The sequence below is a fragment of the Musa acuminata genome, chromosome BXJ3-7, assembly GCF_036884655.1.
Source record: "Musa acuminata AAA Group cultivar baxijiao chromosome BXJ3-7, Cavendish_Baxijiao_AAA, whole genome shotgun sequence".
In the NCBI taxonomy this organism is placed as follows: Eukaryota; Viridiplantae; Streptophyta; class Magnoliopsida; order Zingiberales; family Musaceae; genus Musa; species Musa acuminata.
The window spans coordinates 16455469-16464720 of NC_088355.1; positions in this window are offsets into that span (position 1 = coordinate 16455469).

Below are 9252 nucleotides of genomic sequence, written 5' to 3' on the forward strand. Positions count from 1 at the left end.
GGTCCAAACCAGTCCGAACTTGGGCCTAATTGGCCCCTACTTGGGTTATAGGATTAACACCTAATCCTAACCCTAATTAACGTGCTAACTATGAATTTAAAGACATTTTCTAAGCTATTACAAAGTCCGCAAGTCAAGACTTCTTCTAGCGAGCTTCCGGCAAACTTCCGGCGGTCTTCCGATGAACTCTCGGAAACCATTCTGCGGACTCCCGGCAAGCTCCTAGACTTCACAATTTGTTCTTAGCGAGTTCCAACGAGCTTCTTCGGCAAGCTCCGATCTTTCTCGGCGAGCTCCGCGAACTCCCAACGAATCTTCGGACTTCCGTCGAACTCTCGAACTCGCAACAAATCCATCGCGCTTGACTCCGACACTTTGTTTCGCTTTATGTCTTCATCGTTATCATAGTTAATCCTGCACAATTAAAACAAAACTTCAATCGAGACAATTAATCCTAAGCAATTAACCAAGTTGTCCGACATGTCATTGGTCCCTCGACGCTTCGTCCGATTCTTCGGCGCATCGTCCTCTCGTGCAGCCTATTGCCCAATCGGCCAGTTGACTCCGCAACTCCGATATCCTTGGCACAATACCCGCTCTTCTTGGCCCGATGCCCGAGTCCACGGCCCGAAGCCTTCTGTCGATACGCCGACCGATCCACCGGCCCGACGTCCAATCTTCTGACATGTTCTTTCGGCACAACATGATTTTCCTGCTTTAATTATCTCATCCTGATCGAAGCATCCTGCGTCACTCAAAACGCAGATTAAATCATAAACATATATCAAGTAGTTTCATCATCAAAATACGAGATTCAACAATCTCCCCCTTTTTGATGATGACAATCACTTGATGATGGAGTTAAACTTAACTCCCGGAGTTTAAACAAACTCCCCCTATCAATATGCCATATTGATAGAACCTTGAATTCAAACTGAATTCAAGTCATTGCAATATTCATCATGAATACTTGCAACACGTCAACATGAACTTATGCATCACATGTCATGTCATCAACATACTTCTCCCCCTTTGTCATCAACAAAAAGGAGAAGTACTACAATCAAGTGTGTGTGATATTGGTTCAACTCATTGCATGAAAATCATAATATCAAGTTTTATCATCATGCAAGTTTGCTAATATCAAATACCAACATGAAAAATTGCGATGTAGGCTTTTGATATCATAATGCAAACATTTCAAGTGTTTATCAATTATAGCATTTCATCACATGGTAGGATATCAACGCGTAAAATTACGATACAAGTTCTTGATATCTTAACGCATGATGAAAACATGGCATAATACAAGTTTGGCAATCATAGCATCAATTCATATATCTCTTAATGATGCAAGTATTGCAAATATGGCAATCATATCAATTCATATATCTCTTGATGATGCAAGCCTAGCATCAGTGTTCATAGCATCAATTCATATATTTCTCCCCCTTTGTCATCAACAAAACGGAGAACGATATAAGCAAATTTTAAGCATAAGTGCTTGTTGTTATGTATGTGAAATAAATCTTTGCAAGTAAAAACACTTTCATCCATATTCATCAAATCCATTTCTCAAAAAATATTTTTCACATGATGTGTGTATGAGAGATGTATTTGCTAGTCAATTACATATGTCAAAAATCAATGATATGAACTAAACTTGATATGGCATATGCTTGTTAAGTTTGGAAGAGAGTGAACTTGATATGTTAGACTCAAGAGAATCCGAAAATGAAATTTGAGTCTTTCTTCCATTCGAACAAGGTTTTGCTATAGATATTCAATTACAATCATGAAGGTAAAGCATGCTTGTTATCATGGAAGTTTTGTATTCAAGCACATAATTTTCAACATGTAATTGTGTAAAATCATTATGCCAGTCAAGTGATTCAATCATTCAATCAAGAAGGTTCGAAAAATAATTTTAACACGTTCAATCATTAAGACGTATTTTTGCCATTGTTTTTCAAATTCAATCATAAAGATAAGACATACTCATCATCATGATAGTATGATAGCAGGTTTACCATATACAAGCTAGCAAAAAATTTGTACATTTTAAGGCCCGCAAGCTAGCAATTTTGAGATGTTCAAGAAAGCAACTCTTGCTTCTTGATATATGCAAATTTGTCAAGTTTTGCTAGATGTGCAAGTTAGCATTTTTGCCTCTTGAGATAGGCAAGCTAGCAATCAAGTTTTTTCATCTTCTTGACTTGTACAAGCTAGCTATCTCCCCCTTTGTCATTGTCAACAAGGGAAAAACCCTTTACATCAATTTCTAAATCATGACAAAGGTAAGTAATCATTCTTATTTGTGCATCATTATAGTTTCAATGCACAAATTTATTAACATTACATTTCAAAAAATTTATGCATGATACCGAAAAATCAATCATCATCATGAGCATATCAAACATGATATTCAAGCATTCATGATACATCATTTTGACAGCATGATCATAGATATTCAAACGATGGTATCTAGAATTCATTACATCCTATTATGCATGATCATTAACTCCTCATTTGTATTTCATGCATTATTTCATTTCATCTCATAAGGAATATCAAGAAGAGTTATTGGATGATGAGATAAATATTTTATGAATACACAGAATATCATAAGTGTTTCATGTATTCATATTATCACATGAAGCATATTATCATTTTTAAGATTCATAACATGAATAACGTTATTACTATTTCATCAAAATTAGTTTCGAGATTCACATAATATCATGAAATCATTAATCTCGATAAAATGGGAAAAACATTTTCTTTTTAAGTGATTCTTTTAACACATCATAAAAAAGAAAAACTCATTCATAATTCAAGTGATTTACAAGATATCATAAATGAATTTATCACTTGTATTTCACCAAAATCGAGAACTCTAGAGTTAGAAAAATGATTGAAGCATTTAATCTGATTGAAGAATGATTCATATTTAAAGTGTAGCATTTGTCAAATCTGAAATCATCAAGTATAACTTTAATATTTTCATTGCAACATTAAGCAAGGTTTCATTGAAGATAATTTTGAATGATTCTTATAAATGCCTAAAACTTCTTTAATTTTAATTTATGATTGACTTTATAATAGCATGCTCAAATCTTTATTCTTATGTCAAAACCATACATTATATTTAATAAACAAAGACAATAAAAAATATCAAGCCTTCCAGACAAAAGCCATGTATCGTCATTGAAAAGCAATATGAAAATCATCAAAATATACATTCTTGCTTCTCAAGCACATAAGATTAATCTCACTAGGTGTAAAATCATTAGATTTCTATCTTGCATTAACATAAGACATGCAATTTTCATTATCATTTTCAAGATTACAAGCATGATCATATTTTTGCATTTTCATTGTTAAATTATTAAAAATATAATTTTCAAAAAATTTAAAGAAAAAGAAAAGTGCATCATGAAAAGCATCATGTAATTTCGAAGTAAATTAGGGGGATTTCGATTACCTCATCATTGTAGGCTGTTAAGGCGTAGTTTGCCGCCTTGCTTTTGTTGACTTTCTCTTCTTCGGAGGAGCTCGATTCATCCCAATTTTTGTTCTTCTTCTTGCGTTTAAAGCAAGTAGTTCCATTCTTTTTGCTTTTTAATTTTCGTTTCATTTTAAGTTCACCATCACTTGAGCTTATGCTCGAGTGGTCTTCAAATGTTCTATGTCCCAAATCCTTCCTGTTCTTTGGAAGGTTGGTTTGTTCATCATTGTCCTCATCACTTGAGTCATCGCTCAAGTGGCATTCATTTGTCCAGAGTTCCAAATCCTTCCTGTTCTTTGGAAGGTGGTTCTCAAGTTCTTCACGTGCATTGCACGTCATTTCATATGTGATCAATGAACCAATTAGTTCTTCAAGTGGAAAATGGTTCAAGTTTTTCGATTCTTGAATAGCAGTTACTTTTGAATCCCAAGTTTTAGAAAGTGAGCGCAAAACTTTGTTAACGAGTTCGAAATCCGAAAAGCTTTTACCAAGTGATTTTAAACCATTGACGACATCCGTAAAACGGGTGTACATGTCAACAACGGTTTCGCTTGGTTTCATATGAAAAAGCTCGAAATCAAGCAGTAGAATATTAACTTTCGAGTCTTTGACTCTACTAGTTCCCTCGTGCGTGATTTCAAGAGTGCGCCAAATATCGAAAGCCGTTTCACACGTAGAAATCCGATTGAACTCATTTTTGTCCAATGCGCAAAATAAGGCATTCATAGCCTTTGCGTTTAAAGAAAAATTCTTCTTCTCCAAAACCGACCATTCGTTCATCGGTTTGGAGGGAAGTTGAAAACCGTTTTCAATGATATTCCATAAATCCAGATTTAGAGAAATTAAGAAAACTCTCATTCGAGTTTTCCAATAAGTGTAGTCCAATCCGTTAAAGAACGGTGGACGAAAGACCGAACAGCCCTCTTGAAAAGTCATTTCTCTCGGGTGTAAATCCGAAATGAGAAATACCCCGCTCTGATACCAATTATTAGGATCGAGAGCACTAAGAGGGGGGGGGGTGAATTAGTGCAGCGGAAATCTTACAGCGATTAAAAACCAAAAGCTGCGTTCGTTCAAAAACTATTATGATGCAAAAGCAAATTCTCAGTTTGTATCTAAGTGCAGTTTGCGTCTAAGCGCAAATTGCGTCTAAGCGCAGTTTTGCGTCTAAGCGCAGTTTACGTCTAAACTCAGATTTACGTCTAAACGCAGTTTTACGTCTAAACGCAGATTTACGTCTAAACGCAGATTTACGTCTAAACGCAGATTTACGTCTAAACGCAGTTTTACGTCTAAACGCAGATTTATGTCTAAACTCAGATTTACGTCTTAAACTCAGATTTACGTCTAAACGCAGATTTACGTCTAAACGCAGTTTTACGTCTAGACGCAGATTTACGTCTAAACTTTGAAACTTGTTTGTATACTCGCAGAAGGCAGTATGCAGTTGAAATCAAGACGTAAACGTGAACTGAAATCTGATGATTGAGCGAGGAAAGCCGATTTACATCTGAATGCAGTTTTACGTCTAAATGCTGAAACTCGTTCGTAAAATCGTAGAGGAAAGTTTGCAGTTATCAATAGGATCAAAATGTAAGTGTAAACTGCAAAGAAGCTCGTTCGTAAAAGCACGGAAGATAGTTCTGCAGAATCAAACGTAAACGTAAACAGTAATGTATGAAAATACGAATTTACGTCTGAATGCATATTCGGAAGAACAGCACTTAGAACTTGTTCGTGAAAGCGCAGAGAGCAGTAGCAATGAAGGAGGTTTGCAGTAATGATAAAGTGCTCGAAAATAAACGCAAACCAGAGATTTAGAGTGGTTCGGTCAGCCTTGACCTACTCCACTTTTGGCTTCCTCCACCGACGAGGTTGCCGACGTCAACTAGGTGCCTTCCTTCAATGGGCGAAGGCTAACTGCCCTTTTACAGTTTCTCTCCTTTTGACAGGCTTAGGAGACAACCTTTACAGACCTTTCTCTCCTCACTTTACAATTGAAAACTTGAAGAACAGAAGGAGGAGACTTAAAGGCTTTACAACACTTTTTGAGCTCTTAGAATCACAGAAAAGATCAAGATTTCGGTGTAGGTCTGTATCTTTTCAGTGCTGAATGGGTGGGGTATTTATAGGCCCCAACCCAATTCAAAATTCGAGCTCAAAACGATCAAATCGATCAAATCCCAGAATTCTGGGATCAGGCGGTTGCACCTCTTGACTGGAGAGGTGGCACCGCCTGGTAGAGCTCGAAGACTGAGCTCAGGCGATTGCTTCTCTCTGCCAGAGCTCGAAGATTGAGCTCGATGGTTGCATCACCTGGCAGAGCTCGAAGACTGAGCTTGGTGATTGCATCACCTGGCAGAGCTCGAAACTGAGCTCGGTGGTTGCATCACCTGGCAGAGCTCCAAGCTGAGCTCAGGCTGATCCACCTCTCTGCCAGAGCTCGAAGACTGAGCTCGGTGATTACATCACCTGGCAGAGCTCGAGACTGAGCTCAGGCTGATGCACCTCTCTGCCAGAGCTCGAAGACTGAGCTCGGTGGTTGCATCGCCTGGCAGAGCTCGAAACTTGAGCTCTGGCGGTGCTACCTCTTGGCAGAGGAGGTTGCACCGCCCAGTCTAGCTCGAAGACTGAGCTCTGGGCGGTTGCACCTCTCGGCTGGGGCGGTTGCACCTCCCAGCCTCGCAGCCCTGGCGGTTGCACCTCCTGGCTGGGGCGGTTGCACCTCCCAACCTCGCAGGAAGACATAGCCTGGGCGGTGCTACCTCCAACCCTGGCGGTGGCACCTCTTCACTATTCCAGCTCACTTGGTTTGGCTCCAAACTTGGTCCAAACCAGTCCGAACTTGGGCCTAATTGGCCCCTACTTGGGTTATAGGATTAACACCTAATCCTAACCCTAATTAACGTGCTAACTATGAATTTAAAGACATTTTCTAAGCTATTACAAAGTCCGCAAGTCAAGACTTCTTCTAGCGAGCTTCCGGCAAACTTCCGGCGGTCTTCCGATGAACTCTCGGAAACCATTCTGCGGACTCCCGGCAAGCTCCTAGACTTCACGATTTGTTCTTAGCGAGTTCCAACGAGCTTCTTCGGCAAGCTCCGATCTTTCTCGGCGAGCTCCGCGAACTCCCAACGAATCTTCGGACTTCCGTCGAACTCTCGAACTCGCAACAAATCCATCGCGCTTGACTCCGACACTTTGTTTCGCTTTATGTCTTCATCGTTATCATAGTTAATCCTGCACAATTAAAACAAAACTTCAATCGAGACAATTAATCCTAAGCAATTAACCAAGTTGTCCGACATGTCATTGGTCCCTCGACGCTTCGTCCGATTCTTCGGCGCATCGTCCTCTCGTGCAGCCTATTGCCCAATCGGCCAGTTGACTCCGCAACTCCGATATCCTTGGCACAATACCCGCTCTTCTTGGCCCGATGCCCGAGTCCACGGCCCGAAGCCTTCTGTCGATACGCCGACCGATCCACCGGCCCGACGTCCAATCTTCTGACATGTTCTTTCGGCACAACATGATTTTCCTGCTTTAATTATCTCATCCTGATCGAAGCATCCTGCGTCACTCAAAACGCAGATTAAATCATAAACATATATCAAGTAGTTTCATCATCAAAATACGAGATTCAACAAGCTACTGCTCTCTGCGCTTTTACGAACAAGTTTCTAAGCTCTAATCTTTCCGAATCTGCATTCAGACGTCAAAAGGTGTTTTCATACGATCTTTACATTACAGCTTACATTTACGTCTTGAATCTGTTTATAACTGCGAACTATCTTCTGCGCTTTTATGAACGAGTTTCCTTGCAGTTTACATTTACATTTTGATTCTATTTATAACTGCAAACTATCTTCTGTAATTTTACGAACGAGTTTCAACATTTAGACGTAAAACTGCATTTAGACGTAAATCGGCTTTCCTCGCACAATCATCATATTTCAGTTTACGTTTACGTCTTGATTTTAACTGCATACTGCCTTCTGCGAGTATACAAACGAGTTTCAAAGTTCAGACGTAAATCTGCGTTTAAGACGTAAATCTGCGTTTAGACGTAAATCTGCGTTTAGATGTAAATCTGCTTTTTGTAGATTAATTTTTGAGCTATACAATAGCAGCACATTATCTTTATACTTCTGCTTAAACTGCGCTTAGACGCAAACTGTGTTTAGACGCAAACTGCGCTTAGACGTAATCTGCGCTTAGACGCAAACTGTGCTTAGACGCAATCTGAGTTTAGATGCAATATGCATTTAGACGCAAACTGCGTTTAGACGCTAACTGTGTTTAAACGTAAACTGCACTTAATCATAAGTAATCATAGAATCGGCTTTTGCATTAAAATAGTTTTTATCGAACGAACGCAGCTTTCGTTTTTAATCACTGAAAGATTTCCGCTGCACTAATTCACCCCCCCCTCTTAGTGCTCTCGATCCTAACACCAACCACCTCTTTATTATGCTTTCTCCTTTTCACGGGTTTAGGAGATAACCCTTACAAGCCTCACACCTATTCTTGGATTATTACAAAGCTAAAGAGAATGAGGAGGAGGACTCTTTGCACTTTTACAATACTTTTACACCCCAACACTTAAATATTTTTCCACACTTTGATTGCATTTTGTTGCCCTTTCATGTAGAAAATGGTGGGGTATTTATAGGCCCCAATAGCTTTAAAATTGAAGTCAAATAGTGTCTCATCTTGGGTTTCCGGGGTACTAACGGTACCACCGCCTATGCTGGGCGGTACCACCGCCTACAGCATTGACATTGGGTGGTACCATCGCTCAGTTTGGCGGTACTATCATTTGATAGAGCCTCGGAGACTGGGCTCTAGCAGTACCATCACTTGATAGTAATAACTGTCAGCGGTACCACTGCCCAGACCACTTGGGAGGCTGAGCTTCAAGGAGTTCCACCGCCCACCCTGGGCGGTGCCACCGCTTGACAAGGTTCAGCAACCTGTTGAGGCCTTGAATTCAGCCTAAACTAGTCCAATTACGGGGGCAATTGGCCCTTAATAGGGTTAATGGGATTACCTCCATAACCTAACTCTAATTATGTGCTAACTATGATTTTTAAGGTATATACTAAATAAAACAAGTATGGTAAGTCTAGGTTTCTTCCGACGAGCTTCCGACGGACTTTCGACGATCTCTCGGCAATCTCCCAATGGACTTCCGGTAAGCTCCTGGACTTCACGACGTTCTTCTTGGTGAGTTATGACAAGCTTCTTCTCGGTCAATTCCGGCAATATTTCCAACAAACCTTCGGACTCCCGATGAACTCTCGAACTCCCAACGAATTCTCGATCTTGACTCTGACACTTTGTTTTGCTTTATGCCTTGATTGCTATTGTAGTTAATCCTACACACTTTTCTCAATATATAGATTAGATCAAATAATTTACTAATTGATTTCATCATAAAAATTTAAGATTCAATAATGTGTAGCGATATCTAGCATAAACAAATCATTATGCAATGTTCCTCTCATGATGATCTCATCGTGTAATAGTATTGAACAACCATTATTCTCAAAAACTAATTTATATCCACTAATTGTCAAACATGAAATGAAAATATTTTTTTTGATAATAGAAGGAACAAAATAGCATGCATCTAATGTAATAATAGCTCCACCAGGCAGATGTTGGGTGACCTCGCCAATAGCTACTACAACAACTTTTACTCTATTGCCCATTTTAAGTTCCATCTCGCCTCTCGCCAATCT